This window comes from Alligator mississippiensis, chromosome 3 (genome assembly GCF_030867095.1).
Source record: "Alligator mississippiensis isolate rAllMis1 chromosome 3, rAllMis1, whole genome shotgun sequence".
NCBI lineage: Eukaryota > Metazoa > Chordata > Crocodylia > Alligatoridae > Alligator > Alligator mississippiensis.
The window spans coordinates 200,497,602-200,523,237 of NC_081826.1; the positions used below are offsets into that span (position 1 = coordinate 200,497,602).

General features: G+C 43.5%; 1 long non-coding RNA gene across 1 annotated transcript in view; it reads left to right on the plus strand.

Moving 5' to 3' along the window:
• The window catches only part of LOC132249137 (uncharacterized), a 112,323-nt gene that overhangs the window by 56,238 nt on the left and 30,449 nt on the right, over positions 1-25,636 (plus strand). Inside the window, exons 2-4 of the long non-coding RNA XR_009460544.1 lie at positions 20,371-20,524; positions 23,566-23,661; positions 24,639-24,736. This is a non-coding gene — a long non-coding RNA (uncharacterized LOC132249137). The remainder of the gene's footprint in view (positions 1-20,370; positions 20,525-23,565; positions 23,662-24,638; positions 24,737-25,636) is intronic.

Consider the following 25,636-nt stretch of genomic DNA (forward strand, 5'->3'; position numbering starts at 1 on the left):
ACAAGCAGTCCAGACCTGTAGGGGAAGATGGCAGACAGAGCTGGTTGCCAGGGGAAATGTGGTATTCTTGGGCCGGAGGAATCAAGGCCACTCCTTATGAAGCTGACAGTAGTTATGGCCCTGAGGAGGTTGAGTTTGAGTTAGAACCAGTTGTTTAACCCTTTGTGTGTTTATTGCGGCTATAGGGGAGGTGTGGGAGAAATGGAGCAGGGTGCCAGGGATACTCCATGCTTGTGAGACTAGCGCTGGTCAGAGATGTGTAGGGCTGGGGCCCAGGAATCCAGAGTCTGAGGCAGTGGACCTGGGCTGAGGGGGCTCAATCAGATAAAAGGGGAAGAGTCTGAGAAGACTGAAGTCTCAACAAGGGTTGGAGTCTAAGGGGACCAGTGTCTATTTGGGATTGAGAGATTCCCCTACAAGGGGCAAATGAGTCATCTGCAAGGCATGGGCATGACTATGGGGATGTCTAGATATTACAATTGTAGCCCCTAAGGCAACTAAGACCCTCTTAAAGAGGGGGTACACCCATAGGGTGAGGGCAAAGAAGTAAAAGCTACCAAGGAATAAATCGCCCAGCCCCTATGAGAAGCCTCCCTTAATGCAACATTAAGTCATGGCAGGTGAGAAACAGGAGATGGAGGAGGCCAGGGAACTCATCTTTAAGGGCAATGAGTTAGCGTGACCTGGTGAATTTAGTGAGATGGAAAGGTTGTGTAGACACAAAACATACTTACTTCTGAACAAATCATTGGTAGTAAGATACCAGGCTGAAGAGCAGAATGAGGACAGAGGACATTCAAATTAATAGTCAGTCTAGATTTACATGGATGTAATTGACAATATAATTGAGCTCTGAATTTCCATTTTGTTCTTTGATTTGCTTTCTTTTTCTACAAGTTGTCTTTCTCATCAATTAATTCTTTTCCTCCTTTCTTTTTTCAGGGCCTGATCCAGCCCCATGGATTTCAAAGGACTTTGCATTAGGCCTCCAGCTAACAACTATATTTCAGACTGTAGTATTTCAAAGATTTGAAATAATTTTATAATTTCATCTCTTTATTTCCAGAGCACAGGAAATGGTAATGATAAACCTTATTCACAGCTTGCCTGATTCATGCAAACCATGTATTCAGGGAAACCTTAAGAAAGCCTGAATGACAGTAGGTATGCATTTAAAATACTCATAAAACCATGGATATGTCATTCTAGCAGCTGGAAAAATGGAATAGTCTTAGATTTATAACAAGGAAAGAAAAATATGGTCTTTGTATGAACTTTAGGAGGTGACTGAAGGCTTCTACTTGTGGCAGAGTTAGAAAACCCTTCCTTGTAACAGAAGACTTACATCAGCAAAGCAGGTAGTGGACCTTTCAAAACTTCCATCTCCACCCTCCTGGGGACTAAAAAGATTGCAAACCAGGGAGGGAGAGTCAGTCTTTTTCAGGAACCTCAGGCAGTAGGTACTTCCCAGCTAGCTGATGCAGAGTTGGACAGCTCCCATAAAGGGGAGAGAGTCTTCCCAGGTAGAGGTGATGTTGAAGACCCTGACATGACAGAGTTGCTTCTAGGGAAGGAAAATGAGGTATATGTTGACTCTGGAAGACCAAGGAAGGACAGGCCCCAGGGAATTTGTGCCTGGAGTTTGCATGAGGTCAGCTGAGCCAATACCTGACCTGGGACTGATGTTCCCTACTTCATTCTCCATGGTGAGAGAGGATCTGACTCCATGGAGGAATTGGTGACTAAGGCAGAGATATGGCTGGAATAAGCTGAGTCTAGTTTCAAACAGAAAGAAAACTGGAGGAGGATGACTGCACAGGAGTGTAAATGCAGTGAGGCAATCTAGTATGGAGAAGGAACCCAAATAGCAATATCCTGCTTCTGAGAAATTCTTGAATAGGCATAGTTAGAGATGCTCCTCATTTTAGTGATACAAAACATTCATTTAATTACCACAGTAACCATTATGGTTTTAGTTATTATGCAGAAAATACTATGTAGAGTAGTCTAAACTACACTGTCATTTTATATTACTTCATTTTGCATAATTAAAAAGATTGGCATTTTCCCTCAGCTGTATTTCCTTTTTAATCTTACTAATTTTTGCAATGATAATTTACTTTCTGGGTTTTTTCTTCTAAAGGGTTGAGGCCTGACCTCCCTCATTTACCTCTTCAGTTTTACACCCACAGAATGAATTACATGTGCAAATTGTACTCTGTGATTTAGAAGGCCAGTCAGATAATTGGGGTTTGCATCTGATGCTGGGATATAGCAAGTGTGCTTGATGTCCTTGTCACTGTACTGTAACATAGCTGGCAAAGCTTCACTGAAGAGCAGAGCAGCATGGTTTGGAAATGGAAAGCACGTTTAGACTCCCTTCTGTCTGAGATGGTTTGTAGTGGGAATTGTAACCTGTGTCTTGAGGTGTTGCGGTCCCCAGTATTTTTCATGTAACACCTTCAGTTTGTTAAGTTTGCATATATTTGAGTTTAAAAAGTACTGGATGATGAACTGAAGGGCTCAGATTTTCCTCAAATCTCAGTTAATTAATTCTGGGCCCCTCTAGAGCCAAATGTACCTGTCTCTGAGTCTCACATCAATTAATTTATTCACCTAAAGACCCCAGCTTCAATTAATTATGTACTTCCTGGTTCCACATTAGTTAGCTGTAACCCGGTGAACTTCACCTCTGTTACTTTTGTGCACCTTCTCTAATCCAAATTTGACAGCACTCGACCCCAAAACAGCTAGCTCGTGTTTCCTCTAAATGCACATCTTTTCCCTTACCTCAAACTCAGCACCCTTCAGCCACATGCATTACACCTAAAACAGCTACACTAATCCTTTAGGTCATCCTTCTGCCAGACAAGGGAAGATCCAGCCACAGGGGCATTTCTGTCTCAATTTTTTGGTCTAGACTTGAAGTGAGAGGAGCAGAGAGGAGCCAGCTAAACTTTTTCATAGGAGGTTTTGGCAAGAAGGGAGCAGAGCTGTTGGGGCTCCCTATTGTACTCTCCCATCATGTAAAAATTGGTTAAGACTGCTTGTTCTCCGCTTCCTTTCCCTCTGAGATCCTAAGGGTAGGACAGAGAGAATATCATCTGTGGAGCTGGCTGGTGTGAAGAAGGCATACAATTCTGTTTAATTCTAGGATGGGTAGAGAGCAAACTGATGTTTCTTGACACAGTGCTTCAAGGCTTCTACAACTTACCTTTGTGGCTTAGCTGAGACCTGAAAATGGGTGGTTCTACAGCTTCTGTTCTCTTTCCTGTTTGCATGACTCCATGCCAACAGGCTGTTGCTTCTCTGTCTGATGGCTGTTTTTTAGTTGTGGAGAGGGATAGGCTGTTTAAGTAAGCTTAAGTTATATCTGTCACAACCCAAAGTTGTGATTTTTTTGTCTGTGTGCGCGCTTCGGCACCGCTAAATTATTTCCCGCCAAATTTGTCGCTTTCTTTGCACGGTAGAGTTCTCTGCTGCTAGAGAGAACTCTGGTGCAGCGGGGGATTTCCCGCTGGATTGCAGCTTCTTTGCAGTGTGCATCTCTTTCTTGCACTGTAGTGATACATGTTGCAAAGAAGTTCCCGCCATTTGTATTAGGATCCGCGCCATGTTATTGGCCGATTCCTAATTTAGGCACACGTGGCGGTTAGCGATTGGCTTGCTAGCCGTACAAAAGGCTTGGGTAGTTTCCGCCCAAGCCGGAGGAGGGAGGAAGAGAGAGAGATTCTGTGTGAAGATCTCCAAGCGCTGTGGACCCTCGCGGACCTGGCGCGCCTCCCCTAAGCAGGCAGAGAGAGGCAATAGAACTGAGCCTACGGAGCTTTCGCTTCTCGCCTCTCCCCGTCGCCGAGCGCAATCCTAGACGTATCCCTTTCCTGTAATTTCGGACCCCGCAGAGCCTAGCAAACTCCGGGGGAAAAACGTATCGGACCCGCGGAGCCTGAATAACTCCGGGGAAGCTTTTCAAACCCAACTTAACCGGACCCACGGAGCCTAGCAAACTCCGTGGGAGCAATCGTTTTGTCAGAGTCCTCCAACGAGGGTTCAAGCGGGAGCTGTGCCTGGAAACTTGTCCAGCCTACACCGATACCATCTTTGGGTGTAAGTAAACAATCTTTTCAATCAACCGTTACGCCTCCGTGACTAATTCTAACTCGCGTGCGCTAAACCGCTCCGCGGCTCTCTCCCACCCCGCGTGTCCGGGCTGCCGGCCACAGCCCTTGTGCACCGGAGACGGGTCCGGTAAGACCCCGGTTCGCCCCCGGCTTGCCCATGGAGGCCAGAATGGGATCGGAATCACTGCCGCGCATGGCGACGAGGGCGGGATCGGGGCCTGGCCCGCACAATATCCACATACCGAAATTAGCTCCTAATAGGCATAGGTGTCTGCCTATATGGAGACAGCTGTGGGAAATGGGATAGTATCCTCATTCTCATGGTCTCAGAATTTAGCTCATGATGTTTATAATTTTGTTGCTGAGATCTTGATTTCTTGGGTTAAACTGAAAATAAACCACAGTCTTATCAAAACATCAGTGACCTGAAAAAATGGAGGGTATAACATGGTGGTTTTTGTTTGAGGGGAAAATAAATTATAGCCAGCATCACTGTCTTGCTTGCAACATGTTTTATGTTTGTTGTAAAAGTTATATGCCTTTATTCACTGTCATTTTGAAAAATATTCTGGAAGGAGCTGTCTAATCAGCTATCAATGTGTCTGGGATGCAAGGAATCAGTAATTGAAATTTATATAGCCTGAGGTATTCAAAACTGATTAGGGGACTGGTTAGGGACACCCAGTTAAATAAACGGGAATTCAATGCCTAAGTCTCTAAAGCAGCTTTGAAGATCTCAGCTTCATCAGCAGTGTCTACATGTGTGCTTAACTGCAGAGTAGACTAATTAGCTGCGGAGTAAAGCGTCACCGTCTACACCTGCAATGCTGTTCGGCTACAGTAAACTAATTAACACCACCATAAAATGTACTATCTTACAGTGGAGACAGTACTATTTTATTGCAAGATAATTAACTTTGATTAAATGCACATATAGATGCTGACTGTGGGCATAAATTGCATCTAGTCAGCCCAGCTAGCATAGGGTCAGATTTCTGTCTTCCCCTGGTCACATGGCTCCACACTTAATACCCTCATGCCTCAGCCAGCCTCGATGCCACCCAACACCACTACCTGGAGTCCAGAGCTAACCCCCCCACCCATGCCCCTAGCCCTGGTATAAATTGCTTGACCCTGACTCAAATTGCTGCTGTCCTGGGCACACGTGTAGACGCTGATCCCAGGTGCAGTTTACTGCAGCTCTGGAGTTTATTGCTTTGAAGTAACTTCATGAAGAGGCACTCCTTGTCTCTCTGATTCAGCTGCATACCAGACTCTACTCTGGAACCTTTCCATTTTCTCTCATTCACCTTCCAAGGAGAATTATTCTTACTCTCTTTAAACCTGATGTTTTGAAATGTTCTATCGCTGCTAATTCAACACATTTTTAATGGTTTTCCCATATTTGCCTTTATGCTTTTTGGTCAAAGAATGTTTAAGGTCATGGAGATAATTTGATCTCCGTGAGTATGATTTTTAACTACCATCTTTTAAATTTTAATGTATATCCATTGGATCATACTCAGGGAGCTAAGTATTATTGATTTGTTTTATCTTATAATGTACATTATGTAAAAATTCTCTATTTTTAGTCTTCTCTCCATCCCTATTGGTTTAAAAGCAACTGGCCAGTTATTAGAAGGGAAATAGAGTTCTCCTGGACTAAGGAAAAAATCTCCGCTATATTAAAATTAACCTAACTCACTGCCTGTCTGGTAACTGTTGCTGCCAAGTTTTATTTTTCCTGTATTATTTATCAGGATTTATATTATTCAGCTTCTTTAATTATGTGGTAGTGCTCTTTATTGTTGTTTTGTCAGATTTTTTGAAGGCTGTCTTGTTGTTGTTGTGGTTGTTAAAACCAGAAATGAAACAACACTTCAAGAACGCATACAGGACTTTTAATCCTAAAAAGGTGTGTTATGCAGTGGCAATGCATAGCGGGTGCATATGCACCCCCTGAGAGCACCGGTTCACCCCCTGATTGGCCACACTCGCCACTTAGGCAATGGGCAGGGGGGCAGGCGGGCAGGCGAGAGCACTGGTGCCCCCTCTGCAAGTGCCAGCTGGGGAGTGGAGTGCCATTGCACTTCCAGAAGTGGCTGCAGCCACTCGCAGAAGCAGCTGCAACAATCAGGCACAGAGATCGGCCATCTAGCAATCAACCGCGGGACTCCCCCACCCAGTCACTGAGATTGGCTGTGGGGGAACCCCCCCCAGTTGCTAACTGGGGGTGCACATGCCTCCCCAACTAAGGTGGTACCAGTCAAACATGGTGTTATGGTTTGCCCCTCACTCCCCAGGCAAAATATCTAAGTGATTTTGATGTACGCTAGTAACTTAACTAGGGGTGGGCAGATGAGGCACAAGCTCTGGGCACCAAATTAGAGGTGGACCTGGAATGAAAGCCCTCATGGACCCTGCATCACAGTAGAAGCCAGGTTCTGAGGAGACCACAAACCCTCAGTGTGTATAGAGAGTGCTCAGCACTCTTCCAGAGGCACTTGGCTTCTTCTTGGATGAGAACTTAGTTTTTTGAATTATGGTAATACATTTATAAATGCCTTTCCCTTTTTTGGAATAATAGAATTCTGAGAATACCCTTTGCCTTCTCAGATTACTGCAGTGTCTTCTAGTGGATTATATAAAATTACCTGAAACTTAATTTCTACTAAACTCTACTAAACTTAGTTGACTTCTTTTTAAACTACTGCATAGCAGCAGATGGGAATAAAATCCAAGTGTTTCCTTGGGTGTTATTTGGGAACCACAACTGCAACTTTCAGGGCTGAATTAACACTTTAGTGGGCCCTAGGCAGATAAACTCATGGGCCCCTACTTTTTTTCATAATTATAATATGTAAAATAAACACAACTGGGCCCCTTCTTCACTTAGGGCCCTAGGCAAGTGCCTAGTTTGCCTACACATTAATCTGGCCCTAGCAACATTGCTAAGTCTGTACCAACTGATTGGTCATTAAGGCTGCCTATACACATGCTGGTTCATGTTCTAATTAGAACACATCAGAGCGACTCGATTAATTGAATCTGCTCCATGTTCTAATTAGAATGCTCCAGCGTGGCTTCGTTGTCATGTGTATAAGCCCTTGTGGGTTTAAAAATGACCACTGGGATACTTTATCTAAACCTCATTGAATGAGTTTTAAATAAAGCATCCCACTGCCATTTTCAAACCCACAGGGGCCTAATACACATGACAGTGAGGCATTTTAATTAGAGCAGCTCTCTAGGAACCGTTCTATCTAAAACGCTCCCCCAACTACTCACCCCCAAGCACATGTATAGGTATCCTAACTGACATTTGCATGCATTCTGTATCCTATCTAGGCTTGATCATGAGTAGTGTTTCAAGTATTCTAAAAATCTCTTTAAAAAGTCTGTAACAGCTGTGTTACTGCTAGTGAATTTCTGTTGCTACTGTTATCACCAGTTAAAAATATTTAGTTGTTCCAGTGTAAATTCTTTATTACAGTGGCCTTACATTTTAATTCATATGTGCTTTAAAATTACAAGGGATCATTTCAAGTATTGGACTTTTTATTTATATATTTTATTAGATTTTATGCTCATGTATGCCTTATGATACCTCGCCAAGAATTTTTTCTTAATGCAACTTACTATAGTGTATATTTAGCATGTTTTAGGATATTTTTAGTTTATGCAATCAGGAAATCAAAAGTCTTACTTGATGTGTATTATTGACAATACATTTTCAAACGGGTTTCTTTTATAATTAAACTGTTACTCATTACCTCTGAACATATATAGGTGCATATTTTATGCTATGCTGCTTGCTCACATACTTGTGAGAACTTAATGACATCAAATTATAAAGTGAAAGCTGCATTTTCTCTCAGAAATAGATTCTTACCTAGTGCAAACCAACACATTTCAACTGAAGACTACCCCAATTAATAGTAGTTGAGACTCTGTCCCCCATTTCTTTTCAGCAAAATCTGAAGAGACACAGCTTTCAGGGAGAAAGTTATAGCCATCAATTGATTTAATCAGTTATGAGCAATGTAGCTGTGCATTTTTAAAAGCAATATGACTGCAGTATTGACTAGGACATAATTTGTGCATGAATATAGACCTGATGCTGTAAAGCTGCGTACAACTATATCTAGAATATCACATCCAGCATTGGCATCTCATTAATAAAAGTATACTTGATTTGGAGAAAGTTCAGAGAAGAGCAGCAAAAATGATCAAACTGAAGTTTGAGAATTCTCAAGCAGTGTGAAAGATTCAGGAATGGATTCAAGAGGCATTTTCACAGTATATATTTGATAAACAACTTATTTAGGAGGAATAACCACCATTAAGAAGATACAATTCAGAAAGGGAAAAACTAAATTCAGTTAAAAATCATATGGGCAGTGAGTTATGTATTAAGCTGTGATATAGTTTCCCTAACATTGGCTTCAGACATTCCTCTTTTGATTTCTAAAATTAAATGGAACAAAGCATTTGCAAATATACTAGAGGGACCATTTCCTGCATTGCTGAAGGATGGAGTGGGACATCTGATCTCCAATCCCAACATTATGTGCGTGACAGGATGTGCGACTTTGAGATCAAGGATCAGATTCCAATTGTGTCCTTTCTATTTGCCAGCAGAGATGGAGCCCAGGATCATGATCCTAAGTTCCACTTGCACCAGAAAGTTCAAAGCCCACTGGCACCCCACATGCAGGACTCCATCACACAGCTTTGAACTTTCTGAGCAGAGGGAGCCATTAGAGTCACCCACATAGCTCTTGCAGATCCCTGGACAGCTCCAGTTGAAGACCCTGGGCTGCTCCAATAGCTATTCTGACAATTGGACTGGGCCAACTGACTGTTGGCATGGAGAGGGGTATGCTACATGTTGGATTTAAGGCACCATACAAACCACTACAAAGATGTTCCACATATAATGTAGAACATCTTTTTAGCTCCATAAATTTGCTGAATGCATGGCATGTTGTCAGTTTTGTTCTGGTTATACATCTTGTCATAAAATGTAACATCTGCCAAGGGCAATTGTTTAATTGGAAATATAGCAAAATATCCATTTTTAAGTACTTTTTTTTCAAAAAGTGAAATGCACAATAATTTTTAAATTAACAAATAAACTAGGTATAAAATAATTTGTCATTCCTTATATTTAAGTGCTCAGTAATACAAGTAATACTAATCAACCTATATCCAGATATCTTTCAGTTCCATATCCTTCAACTGACCTATTCACCTCCCAATTCCTTTCCCAAATACCTATTGATAGATGAATTTTACAATTCATTGAGAAGGTTCACATACCTGGGGGCTGGTGAACCAAGGAGAATATTTAGTTCATGAGTCCTGATAAATCTGAAACTAATCTGAAAACTGTTCAGGAATTATTTCTGCATGGAGTTTTCTATGGTGCTCATCACTATAGATTCTGAAAGTTTCAAAATATTATTCTTTTGTGTCTTAACACATACTTCCAAGGAGATATTATCCCCATTTTACAGATGGGGAACTTTCTTATGCTACAGAGATTAAAGTAAAACTACTGACTAATTTTGGGTGCCTGATTTCAGAAACCAAGACTTGATTTTCATTTTTTTTTGAGAGTCAAAAAGATGAAATGATTTTCTAAGACTATCTGCCCTTTGGGGTAGTGTAAATAAGGCATACCAATTTGTCTAGTTGTGGAAGAACTATGGAATGATGTGACCAGCATCATGTCCAGCTGATTTTGACACCTTAGGTGAATAACAATTTATAGTTGGATACATGGGGGGAGGGCAGGGCTTGGGCATGAATCTAGAACCAGGTCCAAATTTATGCTGTAGAGATCAACTTTAACTCTGGTACTGTTCCCCTTAATTTTTCATAATAGTTGGCTTTATATGGCACTCGATATGCTCCAAGTACATCACTTTGACATTGGTTGCAGTTGTAAATGTTTAGCATTTCTTCAAATCTCAAATTATCCACTCAGCAAATCATGAACATGTGACTCATAACTATCAATGAGGACTAATTGAATTCACTGTTATGACCTAGGAATGCCATGGCAATGACAGGGAAAAATAGAGCCTGAGTTGTGCTCTGTTACTCACAGGAGTATAAGCAAACAGCAGAGCAGCCTGCAGGTGGCTGCTGTCCCAATGAGGCACAACTGCCTGATTGGGAATAGGGCCCAGCTGTTTGTGATAAAAGCAGGCCCTGAGCCATGGAGCCAGCAGTTTACTGTTAGTAGCCAAGGGGAGGACATCACCAAGCTGGAGCTGCTGCTCATGTAACATCTTGGAGGTACAGGGCAGGAACTATGGGGATGGCAGGAGGTTCCTGGTCCTAGAGCATGACCTAAAACTACACCCTGCTGGAGCTGGATGGTGTGGTGGGACTGCCGGTGGTGGGGCAGTGTCCAGAAAATGCCACGCGCATGCCTCCCCAGTGAAGGGTGAGTATGGAGCACCAAAAAGCCTCAGCCCCCATTGCCTTGTCGGTTACCCCGTGGAGGGGAAAGACATGGGGAGCGTACCCCAAGAACAAAGCAAGGGCCCAGATTACTGTGTGGAGCCTGAGGCAGGGTCCTGGTCATGTGAAGGGGCCAGAGACAGCCCAGGTCCACAGTGAGGCCTGAGGCACACTAAGGGATCCATGTGTGAGGCTCCAAGGGGGTGGGGTTCTGAGTTCCAAGAAGTAGCTGGATGTGAGGCTACAGGGGCAAAGGGGATTGAGGCCCACTGTTGGGCAGGGGGGGAGGCCCCAGCGTGGGGTCATGAGGGGACCAAGAGGGTCCCAAGCCAGGTAAGGAACTCGGGGAAAAGGCAGGGGATGGGAGCCCCGAGTGGAAGTGAGATTGAGAGCCCAGTGCGAGGACACAGGGATTGAGAGTTCCAACGTGCAGGCAAAGGGATTGCTAGCTCCAGTGTGAGGGAGTGAGAGTCCTGACCTGAGGCAATGGAGTGAGGGCATGGGAATGAGAACCCTAGTGTGGGGCACTGGATCATAGGCTGGTTGTTAGGTCATGGATGCCATCTGCAAGGCATGGGACATGGTGTAAGGGGAGGTTTGGAGCTCTGTATAGGCCCTTAGTATCAGTGAAAGCAAATGGGCAGCCTCCCACCTTGTTATCAACTTTCAATTGTTGCATCAAAGGCATGGCAGGAGAGGTAGGCAGGCGGTTAGCCCAGAGACAAGTGGGCCGGCCAACAACTCAACCAGCCCGGGGACACTCATTTGTTACCCACTGTTTCTTCAGAGCAGCACACAGCTGCTTTGATCATGACACTCCTTTCTCCTCCTGCTGTTCCATGCCTCATTGTCTTTATACCTTTAAACTTCTGCAGTCAATGAGGCAAGGGTTCTACAGACAACATCCCCCCTTTACAACATAATTTCGTGCCCAAGTGATGGGATGTTACAAGTACACTTGTGGTCGCACGTGAGGGGTTGAAACATGGGCCACTACTCTATAGGCATAGGCTGATCACCACTAGGAGCTCTGAGAACCTCAAGCAGCAGTGAGCATAGGGGTGGGTAAGTGGACTCCAGCCCTAGGTACTAATTTAGAAGGGGTGCCAGACTGGCAGCCTACACTGCAAGCTGCTGTATCAGTGTTTGGTGAGGCCAAGCACAGCCACAGCAACCCAAGCCTTCACTACCACAGCAAAAGCCATAGCAGTAGCAGCGGCTGCTGGAGTACAAAGAACCCAAGTCTCCCCCTTGCTTTCTTAATATTGACATAATTTCCCCATTCCCCTTCCATCTCTCCCTAGGGCACCAAAGGAGTTCACTATGCCTCTAGCCTCAGGGAAGTTCAGTGACTTCAGGATAGTTGTAAATGTAAGCTTCTAAGCTTAAAGAAGTCTCTACTAAGTATGTACCAAAATTAGATGGATTTTTTATGAGGATGGCAAAACACATCCCTGACACAAAGGCTTTCATACAGCCAAATTTCAAGACCTTGCTTCAAAGTCTAGTGTTTCCAGAATTTTTAACATGGAAAAAAGAGCCTATTTTTTCCTTGTACTCCTTCTTGGAAAAACCTGAATTATTTAGTCTGAAAGTTTTCAAAAAAATCAAGGTTAAATAGGACCTATCATGTAAAATTTCAGCTTAAAGTTTGGCAACTTTTCCAAGCAACTGAAAACTTGGTTTTACAATCTAAAAGGTCAGGCAACTTAAGTAATAGTTAGTGCTGTTAGCCAATTGGTTTCTTCATAAAACTTTGTAGATTGGTCAAACCATCAGCCTGCTCCAGGATGAAGAGATAAATTCATCCAACCTGCTCATTACATTTGGAGGCATTTTGAACATTTTCTCACTGTTGTCAGACTACACTATGAAACAAAATCTTCACTTTTAACTATATATTTGTCACACTGGGAGTGAATCAAATAATTTCTCTAGACACTGGAGGTCAAATTCTTCAGCACTGTTTTCCTGAGCCTGGAGAAGAACAATTTAAAGTGAGTAGAAATTTGGCTGCTCTTAGTTTGATTGTTGGATTTGTCAACAGTTACTTAAGAAGATAAATGATGTAATTTATTAGTAGTATTTTTAATGACAAGTAAAGTGAAGAAATAATATGATTTAAGAAAATAAAGAACTTAAACTGTGGCTGTGGATTTGAACTGAGGGGCACTTTATATTTGCCTTGTACTGAAGGGTTTAATCATACTTTTTGTTTCAAAGCCAAGAGAAGTTAAATAATATTTATCTGATTTAATATGTTTAAGTGAGAACATCAGCCAAGACACAATATTTCATTTAAAAGAAGTACCCTGGTGGCAGTAACAACAGTATCAATTATAGAAATGTTAGTAACAACAAAAACATTCAATTTCCCAACAAAGGTCAATAGTAAATCTATCTAAAATATGTACGGCTCATAAAAGTAATTGGTTTGCAACTGTGATTGAAACAGATGTTCACAAAATCAGCATTTAAACATGAAGACACTATAAAATAAATGAAGACAGGATTAATTTAACAAGTTAGCTCAAGAACAGAATGAGGGAAGTGAATGAACAGTTACTTTTGCAATAAAAATCATTCTGAATTGTATGGGTAAGTAAAAACAGAACTGAGAATGTTGGGTCAAATCCTTCCATAAGCCTCCTGCATATGGTCTTATTGACAAAGGCACAGTTTCTTTCTGGTATCTAAGGGCACAATTTTGTGTTATGGGAGAGGAAGGGATTATAGCACGAATAGAGTTGCTTATCATCCTATAATAAGACGATGGAAAGCCAGGAGACCTGATTAGCATAAGTTTTACCTTGATGTAACTCAGTTGATTTCTACTGTTATGTTCTCCCTGACTTATGCCAGTGTAAGAGAGAATGCTGAAGTAAGTGGTAGCAGAATCATCCCCACATGTTTCAACAGTACAAGTGCTACATTTTCATATTCTAAAATTAAACCCAGACACATTTCTATCTTAAAGGTGCTTTGTATCTATGTGCTAAACAACAGCTACTGAAAATGCCTAGAAAGGTATTTTTCTATTTCTTCTTGTGGAAGAAACTTACTGGAGGCAGGAGAGAGGTGGCAGGACACTGCATTGGCAGCCGATAGTGGTGAAAGTGAAACTGCAGTGGCTGGAGCCACCACAGACAAAGATCAAAGGAAAAACCTGCAGGGAGCCAGGAGGAGCCAGGAACGGCTCCTGCGTCTGTTTGGGCTCGCTTTGTAAAAGCATGCCGGGGGTGATTGGCTGGGTGGCCACCCAGCCCTGGGATAAAAAGCCTGGCAGGAAGGAAGCTGTGGGGAAGTAGCATCCCCAGCTGGCCCACAGAGCCCAGAGGACCCTGAAGAGGAGGGAACATGGTGTCCCAGAGAGGGGAGCACAGACAGCAAGCCAGGCCAGTGGGGGCTGAAGGAGTTGCTTACAAGGCTGACGTGGACTGAAGCCAGCAACAACAGTGACCGGGACACCAGCAGACGGAGATGGAACTTGGATGTGGACGCCAGATGCCAGCTACCAAACCCGGGGAGGAAACAACATGATGAGGCGGTTTGAGGCCCAAGCGAAGTCAGGCACCACGTGAACTGGGAAGCACAGAAGGGCCTAAGCAGACACTTGGTACAAGTACCACCTGTAGCCCAAGGCTGCAGCCCCTACGAAACCAAGCGTCAGTGAGGGCCAGAACACCAACCCCGACGGACAACATCATGGTTGCATTAGATGGGGTGTAGGGGAGGTGGAGCCCCAAGAAGCAATAGCCTCGAGGATGACCAAGGAAGAGTACCAGGGGAGATGGGACCAGACACCATCCTCCCACTAGAATACCATTTACCATCAAAAACATGGCAGACAAGACCCCTGGGGAGCTGACCCAAGGCTACTCTCAGTAGCCTGGCCATGCAGCCGAAGAGACTATGGAAAGGTTCGAAAGAAACCCAGATGTGCAACGCTTGGGGAAGGAGGCACAGAAGGTTACACTCCTGTTTCAGGAAATGTAAAAAGCAAATATAACTTATTTCTTTTAAATTTTTGTCCTAGGTGTTCCCATCTGCAATTAATAGCTTATTTGTCTTTTTCTATGTCAGATGTATGTTTTAGAGAGCTGATGACATGGTCAACTCTCAAACTATGAAGAGCCTTATAACTTAGACCCAAGATTCTGACTGAGGTCATATCATTTTTAAAATGATATCACATTATCTTTTTGAGTGAGGGCATATCATCATGTTGGATTTCCTTCATATGGAAATAATTATTCCATATGCAACAATGTTTTGTTTTTTAGATATATAGGGAGTAAAAGGAAGGCCCAGGGTGGAATAGGACCCCTACTAGATGGGCATAAGCAATTGGTGACGGACAGGGGGGACAAGGCTGAACTCCTCAATGAGTTCTTTGCCTCTGTGTTCCTAAACGAGGGGCAAGACAAGTCTCTCACTGGGATTGTAGAGAGGCAGCAGCAGGGCGCCAGACTACCAAGCATAGACCCTGAGATGGTGCAGAGGTACTTGAAGGAACTGGATGCGTTTAAGTTGGCAGGCCCGGATGAGCTCCATCCGAGGGTACTGAAGGCACTGGCTGACGTTATTGCACAGCCACTGGCAGGAATATTTGAGCACTCATGGCGCACGGGCCAGGTCCCGGAGGACTGGAAAAGGACCAATGTGGTTCCCATTTTCAAGAAGGGGAGGAAGGAGGACCCAGGCAACTATAGGCCACCTCCATCCTTGGCAAAGTCTTTAAAAAAATTATCAAGGCTCACATTTGCGAGAGCCCGGCAGGAAAAATTATGCTGAGGGGAAACCAGCATGGGTTCGTAGCAGATAGATCATGCCTGACTAATCTAGTCTCTTTTTATGACCAGGTTACAAAACACCTGGATGCAGGAGTTGGGGTAGATGTTGTTTACTTAGACTTCAGGAAGGCCTTCGATACAGTATCCCACACCATACTGGTGAACAAGTTAAGAGTCTGTGACTTGGATGACTGCACGGTCTGGTGGGTGGCGAATTGGCTAGAGGGTCGTACCCAGAGAGTCGTAGTGGAAGGGTCGGTATCGACCTGGAAGGGTGTGGGCAGTGGGGTCCCGCAGGGCTCAGTCCTAGGACTGATAGGATGAAAGTCTTCATCAGCAACTTGGACGAGGGAGTGAAGTGTACTCTGTCCAAGTCTGCAGATGACACAAAACTGTGGGGAGAAGTGGACACACTGGAGGGCAGGGAACAACTACAAGCAGACCTGGATAGGTTGGACATATGGGCAGAAAACAACAGAATGCAATTCAACAAGGAGAAATGCAAAGTGCTGCACCTAGGGAGGAAAAATGTCCAGCATACCTACTGCCTAGGAAATGACCTGCTTGGTGGCATGGAAATGGAAAAGGATCTTGGAGTCCTAGTGGACTCCAAGATGCACATGAGTCGGCAGTGTGACAAAGTCATCAGGAAAGCTAATGGCACTTTATCGTGCATCAGCAGATGCATGACGAACAGAACCAAGGAGGTGATACTTCCCCTCTATCGGGCACTGGTCAGACCGCAGTTGGAATACTGCGTGCAATTTTGGGCGCCGCACTTCAAGAGGGATGTGGATAACCTGGAGAGGGTCCAGAGAAGGGCCACTCGTATGGTTAAGGGCTTGCAGGCCAAGTCCTATGAGGAGAGACTAGGGCACCTGGACCTCTTCAGCCTCTGCAAGAGAAGGTTGAGAGGAGACCTTGTGGCTGCCTATAAGTTCATCATGGGGGCACAGAAGGGAATTGGTGAGGCTTTACTCACCAAGGCGCCCCCGGGGGTTACGAGAAATAATGGCCACAATCTAACAGAGAGCAGATTTAGACTAGACATTAGGAAGAACTTCTCAGTTACAATGGCCAAAGTCTGGAATGGGCTCCCAAGGGAGGTAATGCTCTCCCCTACCCTGGGGGTCTTCAAGAGGCATCTAGCTGGGGTCATCTAAACCCAGCACTCTTTCCTGCCATGCAGGGGGTCGGACTCGATAATCTATTGAGGTCCCTTCTGACCCTAACATCTATGAATCTATGAAAGTGCATCTCAAAAGTAAAAAAAGACCGATGTGAACACATTGCTTTGCTAATAGCTCCTTCTTGTTCCAGCACTAAAACCAATACTGTCATGTACTTATCTAAGAACACATACATCCATGTGTTTACAGGAAAGCAAGTTGAATGATGTATATCAGGTCTCTGCTTGTGCACATGTTAGCCAATGCTGGGAGCCACACCTAGAACACAATCTAAGTCAGTTGGGATAGGGGGGAGGAGAGGGTAGGATCAGTTTGGGTAGGCGGGTCTGGGGGGTGGAGGGATTTAGGTGGGATCAGGAGGGGCTGGTGGATCAATGTGGGTTGGAGGAGGGGTGGGGTTGTGTGCCCAGTGGTAGGGAGTCATGGGTCTAGCAATAGCCCAGTCAGGGTAGGCAGGGGGGTAGGAAAAGTGAAGCCCCAGGGTTGAGCTGAGCAGCTGGGCTTTCCCAGCCCCAGGGATTCACTCTGAACATGTACACACACTAGGTTAGATAGGGCATAGGTTAACCCAATCTATGTAATGTACCTCCTCAGATGAACTAAGTTAGATTGGGCTAGCTATTTTGCCCAATCTAAAGTCCCTGAACATATGTACAGTTTGGCACTTAGACCAAAGTTAGGTAGATATAAATATAATTGCTCCATGTATCTATAGTTAATCTTTTTACTCTTACAAATACATACTAAAATACCCTCTTGGACTGCCTCCCTGTCCAACTCCAAACAGTCAATTATTTGGTTCTAAAATTATTTCATCTGTCAGACCACTAGGAATAGTTTTCGAACCAATAGCAGCCCACAGAACATGGTTCGAATCACTGATTCATGATATCATAGTCAATAAAGTACTTCCTTTTCTCAGTGTATGATTAGGGTTTTCAGCCTTAATGACTTGGCAGTTCGTCAGTATGTGCATTTGTCCCACATATACTTAGCAAGGATAACATCTATGCCTCAAGTGAGTCTTAAAACAACATGGCTGGTCACAAAGACATATTTTAATGAAATGTAAAAGAAATATAGGGGGAACAGGAATTTTCTTACCGGGGGGTCAAATATTAACAAATAACAGAATTATCATGTTAAACTGTTACAGAACGAGGGAAATCGGCAAAGCAAAGGCCTTCTAATGTGAAGATAAACTTGTGGCACCAGATTGACTTCCTTACTGTTTTCCTCTCCTTCCTGGAAGAATGTATTAATATATTCAGTTCTGGTTAAACCTGTTCTGAATGTATATATATTTAAGAAGTGCAGTCTTCTTAAATAGACTGTAGGACTAAGTCTGTTTATGGGCTTAGTCCTACAGTCTTTCTATTCGGGGATTTTTGCTGAAATAAAGTTCCATATTACCATGCAGAGTTATGTTTGCATGGCTATGTTTGCAGGCCTGTGCTTATAACTAGCTGTACAACTCATTGAAAATTAAAGATTATGTGAGTTACTTTTTCTTTTTAACCCTGACATGTTTTCTTCTTTCTGGAATTTTTTTTTATCTAAAAGGGTTTTTTTCCTGATGTATTTCTGAACTTACTGTTAGGGAAATTTAAAAATATTTCTTCATTAAAAGACTTTATATATAAGGTAGACCCTTTGAGCTTGTTATGTATGAGGTATTGAGAAAAAAGAACCTGAAGTAGCAGAATATACAGGACCAAATGACAACCCACTAATATAAAGAGCATGAAAATAGGTTAGGTAACAATTCACTGCTTCAATATTCCAAGCATAAGTATAGTAGGGGACACTATGAGGTTGGGGTTTTTCTCTAACTCCAGCCTGGGGTTCTCCAAATAATTAACTTCCTTCCTGGAAAGACTGTGTGTACTGCTGAAGGATGTGCTTTTATTAGTTCAACTGGAGTGAACAATCAGTGTTTTCAAAACTAAACAGAGTGAGAAATGTAGAATAGTCTTGGTTTTAGTAAAATAAAGCAAGCCAACATTTATAAGCCTGGAGCAATAATGTAGCATTATACTTTTAGGATACCGTTTACCCCCTTGAAGAGGTTTCATACAAGTCTCACCTGCCATTTAAGTCCCATTTCTTCCCTGTTTTGAGCTCTTTGTGCAAAAGCCTTATATAGCCATTCTGCAGAGGACTGAATTTCACCTTTAATTTGCACCACTGCATATACCACTTCCTACCTTCAAAGTGATTTATTTACAAGCATTAATTAAATGGAAGACTTTTCAATGGCAAAACATGTTTTTCTTTTTGTAAACTATGAGGTTTTGTAAAACCTGCAGGTGTGCGTTATTTAATTCCATTCCTTTCCTCCCTCCCACAAAATTCACATGATCACAAACCTGGAATAATGTCAAACCTGTTTTTGAATGTGCTTTTCTACAGTAATAATAATTGAGTACCTCCCTGTATTCCAGGTTTTATTCATCCTGTTTTTCAGCAGAATTTGTAGAAATCTGTAGAAATTCCTGGTGAAGAACTACTTGAATATGTTTGACTGCTAGGTAATAATCTCAAAGGCAAAAATCCTATTGTGCTGTTCTAAAGCACAGGCTTGGTTTTAAGTCGTAATCCCATCCCCAACAGCAAAATGCTGAAGCAAGTGCTTAAACCCCTTAACTTCAATGGAACCTAAAAGCATGCTTAAAATGTAAACTTTGATCTTTGCTGAATATGGATAAGATTCCTCGATGCTTAAAGAAAAGCATATGCTTAAGTGCTTTGCTAAATAAGGACCTTACTAGCATCTTGGGCTAACCTGGCTGGGGAGGAAGCAGCTACAATTTTATTCCCTTGCCATTAGGTGCTGCTCTGCCCACCTGCTGAGCAGTGAGAGGTGTCCTGGAGCTCCATCTGGCCCTTCCACCCCAAGCTTCGAGAGCAAATCAGGTGGATTTTACTCACCTTCCTACCCTGCCAGTCAGCCAGCCACAGCTTTAAGCCAATTCCAGGAGGCAGGCTGAGGTCTGGCTTTTGACACAGATCAGCTGATTCTTTTTTTCTGCACCTGTGTAAAAGGGTTTGGGTATGTAGACAGGCAGACAAGGGAAGGATGCACACTCAGGGAAGGAGTCTTCTCAATGGAGGGAGGATTTGGTGGGTGGAAGGGAAGAGGGCTGGTGGCATCTAGGGGTTGGGAGCACAGGAGTGAGCACGTCTGCCTCGGGGGCAGCACTTGGGCATTCTGATGTTTTGTGTGCTTTGCCCCATCTCACTTTCCCCACTACTTAGTTACTCTCCTTGGCCAGAAGATGGTAGAAGTGCTGTGCAGCTAAAGTATACAGGCTTGGAGGGCCTACATACTGCTCACTTCCCTAAAAGGAAACCTCTTGGCCCAGAAGAAGAGAGCTAGGTTTCTATCTTGTCTTTGTTGTTTAGGACCTCACTGCAGTGAGGTTAAAGTGGCTGGGTTTGGGGGCTTCCACACAGAGGACCTCCCAACCATGGCAACAAATGATAATCTTGTTAATCAGCAGAGTGCTTTGTGGGCTGAGTAGCAAAATGAAAGCCTGGAATGAAAAGCCCATTGTTTGTAAAGCATAGGTTTTAAAAGCTAGTATACCTCCCTCTGTGTTCTAAGAGTTCAATAGATTTAGACAAGTACATTTTGACTTTCTTGGCATTTTGCTTTCTCCTGGACAGAAATAAAGGAATGAGGCACAACAATGTCAGTTTATTTTATTTCCAGTCATGTAAAAGAATTATTTTTGTCTATTCCTGTTGGAAGGTTTCTGATTTGATGCTGTCTTGTTCTTTCCCTATTAGCTTTATTACAGTGCTCTTAGCTGTTTCCTTTTATCAAAATTCACCTCTGGTGCAAACACAGACTCCTGTGACAAGCTTCAGACATGCAGCAGGTCTGCATGCCCACACAAAGAGGAGCAGTACTATCCCTGGATGACGGTGTGGAGAAAACTGGGTAGGAATCCACTTTTGCATCTCATCCAACTTTTGGAAACTGCATATCAGGATGATGCCAACACTTTTTTATTTCTTTTTCTTAAAACTGGAGAAAGTAGGAAATATCACAGCAGTCCCCAAAGACCGAGAAGGCCCAGGTTCAAGGCCTTATTATCTTAATTCAGGCCATGGTCTTGACTCTGAGGCCCCCTCTACACATGCATGGCAGGAGGCATTATTGTGGGATCACACATTAGATCCCATTGTGCCTTATTGCAAGTTCAGGGGAAGCCTGATCCTAGACTCTCCCTCCATGGGCAAGAAACAGACTCCTGTGGCTGGGAGTGCCCTCTGCTGATGGGGCTACCAACCACAGGGACCACATGCAGCCAAGGCTGACAGTCCCATCAGCTGCAGGACTCAGTCCCAGCAGCTGTGGGGTGCTGCTGCAATCTCCCAGCCCAGGGAGGGTGTGTGGAGCACCCTGTGGTGCGGAGATCACAATGGTTTGGAGATCACAGCTGCTACGATTGCCAAGCCACTACATGGAGAACCCCTGCATCTGGGAAATCGTAGCAGCTGTGATCTTCCAACCTTAGTGTTGCACTCCACAGTCTCAGCTACAGACTGCCTACACATGCAAATTTAAGCTGGATAGAAAGCGGCTATAAAGTACATTGCATGATATACACTTTTTTTTTTTTTTTTTTTTGAGCAATAACTTTATAGCTGGTTGGATGTTTTTAAACTGCCATAGCTAATTTACGTGTGTAGCCAGTCTAAATTTATTGCACAGTTAAGAAGCTTATAGATATAATGTGTAGAGGGGGCCTGAGTCTCCTACATGCCTAGAGAATGCCCTAGCCACTGAACCTTGGCCCACTGACTAACAAGAGAAGCCATCCTAGAAGAGCTAATGGTCAGGGAACCTCAATTCATGTGTTGGTGAACCAGTGTTCATCTTCCTGCTTTGCATGATTTGGAGCAGAACTTGGACATAGGTCATCAGTATCCCACTCAGGCGGCCTAACCACGGGATCATTTTCTGTTTAGGATTTTATTTTGGATTTTCTGGTTTAGACCTGCAAAGACTTTCTGGGCAAAAGTTTGGTTCCTAATGATACGCTCTTATTAAACGTTTCAGTTTTGTCAAGCTGACATTTTCCAGTGAAAACTGTTTCAGGGAAAAAATCCTCAACATCTTTGGTGCTGAGCTATGCCCAAGCACAGATTTGATAACTGTTATCTTCAAGGATAAGGACAAGATAAGGAGGGGAAATAGGGTCTGTTCCTATTCATATTTAATGGTATTTGGAGCTGCCTTGCACAGAGTGAAGTTGGAAATCCCACCAGGTTTCTAGCTTAGTGCCTAACAGAAAGCTCTGTTACATGGCTTTGTGTAAGAGTATTGCGTTTCACCCATACAAGCTAGTATGATCATTATAATTCTGAATTCTTTGATAGAATTAAACATCTGTTTTCTGGTACTTATTTGCTGTACCATTCAGTATGGTTTGTCACAACAATGTCAACATTACCAGCTGAAAAAATGAATTGACTCCTTGATGTTTTTAAAAAATAATATCACCAAAGCAAGATTATCCTTTCTGATAAACAACACTTAAAGCTTTTTGGCCACTAACATTTTTCTTCCTCTTGGTCACTCTTCATTTAAACATTTCATCCTAGTAGCACAAGTATAACTCTATTAATAAAATGAACCTTTTGTATATTTGTTAAATTAGATCCGTAATAGACTCAGCCTCTGTCAGGGACATCAGTGCACCAGTAGTTGGCTTATTATAAATTGCTTTCAGACAATTTATACAGTTTTGCTGCAATTAAAAGACTGCTTGTTGTTCTATGAATAAAGTAGCATCCTAAAGTTCTCAGAAATTGGAGCAGATGTACTTTTGCAGTATAGCTGATATAGTAGACTGAGTGGCAGCAACAGTCACAAGAGTATTTAACAAATGTTCTCTACCCAAGAACTCTTTAACTGTGCTGTATTATTCCACTAGTGAGGCCAGAATAATTGTCTAAATTAATAGTCTAAATATATATTCTTGTTTTCAAGCCGTTCCCATTTGACTCAATCATACCATAGTTTTTGATGCTGCTGGTGGCTGTACTAGCCACAACGAATAGGGTTTTGCCTATTTGTCAACTAAGCCAAAACAGTACACTTAAAATATTACCGTGTGGACTATCCTGCCTAACGCACACAAAGATGTCAATGTGAACCACTTCCTTTTGGTTAAACACAGTAAGCCACTGTGGTGCCTCAGTTTTTGCTTAATTTTTAATCAGTGTTAGGAGATTTCAAAATCTGTGCTGTTTCTTCACCCTGAGTTATCTTCTGAACATTACATTTGACAAATGACAAAAACTCTGTGCTACCATCTGAAAACCGATGCTAAGTGGACAAGTTTATTTTTTGTTTGTATCCACCCCGTATCCACTGACTCTTCACGTGTCCCACTCTTATAATTGCTAGAAAAAATGATCAAGCAAAATCTTATTCAAAGTTCCATCTCAAAGGGATGAATCATGGTTTTTGCCTGGATCCCTAATAAAATGGCTGTGCTGACTTGGCATCATAATTTGCCTTTTAGTCCCACTTTGCTCTGGCAGTAGGGAAAATATCCTGTGCCTGGCCTGTCTTTGAGTTAGACTACTTTCCTTAGCACCTAGCCCCAGGTATTCTGACCCCTGAATTGGTAGCTCTGCCAATTTGTACTGGGTAAGGTAATGACTGAAGCAGAAACTGCTTCCACTTCCACAGGTACTTGTGGTATGAGTAGCCCACAAATGAGGTAGGAGGGTGTCTTAAGGCCCCTTATTTTCCTCCATCACTATACAAGCTGAGGCATGATGGGTCCCAAAAACACTATCAAACTGCTTAAGGAAACATTGGTTCATCTGATTTTGAGTCATGCTTTCTTTGCTTTTGAACTTTATCTGGGTTGAGCTCCCAGTCACTAATACCTAGACTGTGGGTACTGAGAGCATTTCCAAATGTTTCTTTCACTTGTCACACTGTTTGTTTCCTTATTCCAGATGCTTGCTTTCTGTCTTTGTTAAATCCCAATGGAAGACTGCAAAGTACCCTATAATTTCATTGACATCAGTGGGATCTAAAAACACTTTGTTAAGGTAAAACTATGATTTTTTTTTCAAAATATTATCACAAGCCTTCACAGTTTTGTAAAAATGTAATATGATACTGGAGAGACAATGAATTTATGCTAGCATAATTGGCATTTCTCCAGCATAAAAAAGCAGCAGAGAGATGACATAAAGCACTAACACAGGTACCTCACCTCCCTCAGTGTAGGATTACCCTTGAATGAATCAGGAGTAAAACTCATGTAGTGTAAAGTATACCAAACTAGGTTTCATCTGTCTGTGTCACCCATGGTGACTGCTAAATGGTAAATTATTTCCCCGCAATCCAGTGGGGAGGCTAGACAATACCCATCTCTACTATGCTCTTCAACCTGGGATAGATACGTGTCTGTCTGTTTCTGATCCTAATTTAATTTACATTGGCATACAAAAGTGAAGTGCATTGAACTGAGGTATGTGATCATCTGTCCAGGGACAAAGAAAATTTTGAGCACATCTAGGCAAGGTGTTTTTAACACATTTTGAAAATCCTAGTGTAAATAGGTTCAGATGTGTGGAGATAAAGCATAGCCTTCCTTCTACAGTTTATGCTAATCAGCAAACTTGTGTTGAAGTACATCTTGTTCTGTCCTGTCTAAATCAGGATTTTAATCTGTGGGCAAAATGGTTGTGAAAAACCTTATTCTGGTCATACCCTCAGTGTAGGACATTCTGTAAAATAAAGTTCTTGTTACCAACAATAACAGATTGTGGCAGGCTTGTGTGTTTTCAGTCTTACTTCCAAACACTTGCTAAAACTTTCTTTCAAAGCCAGAGGACCTACAACTGTAACTGTATGAGTGAATATGCCCTTTGTATAAGCGAACATGATTTCTGGAAAATGCTTCTTATTCTAAAATGCGTAGGTAGATTAACACCCGGGGTCCGGGCCCAAAGGCCCATGCCAATCAGGGACTCCCCAGATGCCTGGGTTCCCTCAGGAAATAGTGGATTTCCCTTTGCAGGCAAGCAGCATTCTCACCTTCAAGGGGTCCCGCTTGAGGCACCAAGATGCATGTAGCCAGGAATACAACTGGGCAGCATGAAGAGCAGCTCCCTGCAGGTAAATAAGGAAGGGGCATGGGGGAGGGAAGAGGCATGTGGGGGCCAGATCGAGGCCCCAGTGGGGATGGAGGGAGAAGGGCAGTGGAAGGGACTGGGGGCGCTGCCCAGTTTGGGTGGTGCATGGGACCCGGGGCTGGGGTACGGAGCGGGACAAAGCCTCAGGTGGCTCATCCAGGGTGCGAGGTGGGGGGAGTAGTTCCCCACTGCTGCGCTTACCCCCCAGGGAAGGCATGGGAGGCATGTGTCCCCCCCTGAGTTGTGCACAGGGCAGGAGTAGGCTGCTCACTGTGTGCTCAGGGATCTCCACTCTGCTGCCTTTCCCTGTTACAGGTTTAAACCAGTTTCTGATGACTTAAACTGGTTTATGCATAACTTCTGTCCCTAGCCTGTGGGGAAAGAGTGACCCAGTGTGGGGAGGGTTTTTGTATAGCTGTTGTGTTTGTGTTTACATTCTTAGGCTAACCGGATTACTGGGCTATGGGGGAGGTGTGGAGACCATGCCTGTGGGGCATTCAGTAGCAAGCAACTTAGCTTGAGATCAGGCACCCAGAGGGCTGAGACAAGTTGGGCTGAAGCTGAGAGACCTAAGGCTAATGCCAGGTAGTCCAGCCTGGGGTTGGGGCCTCAGAAGGCTGAGGGCTAGGGGCACGGTGAGCAGCCTGGCCTGGGGTTAGGGACCCAGAGAGCTGAGGACTCGAGCACTGAGAGCAGCCCAGCCCAGGATCCGGGGTCCTGAAGGCTGGGGGCATTATAAGCAGCCCAGCCTGAGGTCAGGGACCCCAGGGGGCTGGGAGTCCACCACAGCAGCCCAGCCTGGAGTCAGGCACCATGGAAAGCTGGGGGAACTAGGCCAAGGCCAGGAGGGCTCAAGGCCATGGCAGTGGCACAGAAATCATAG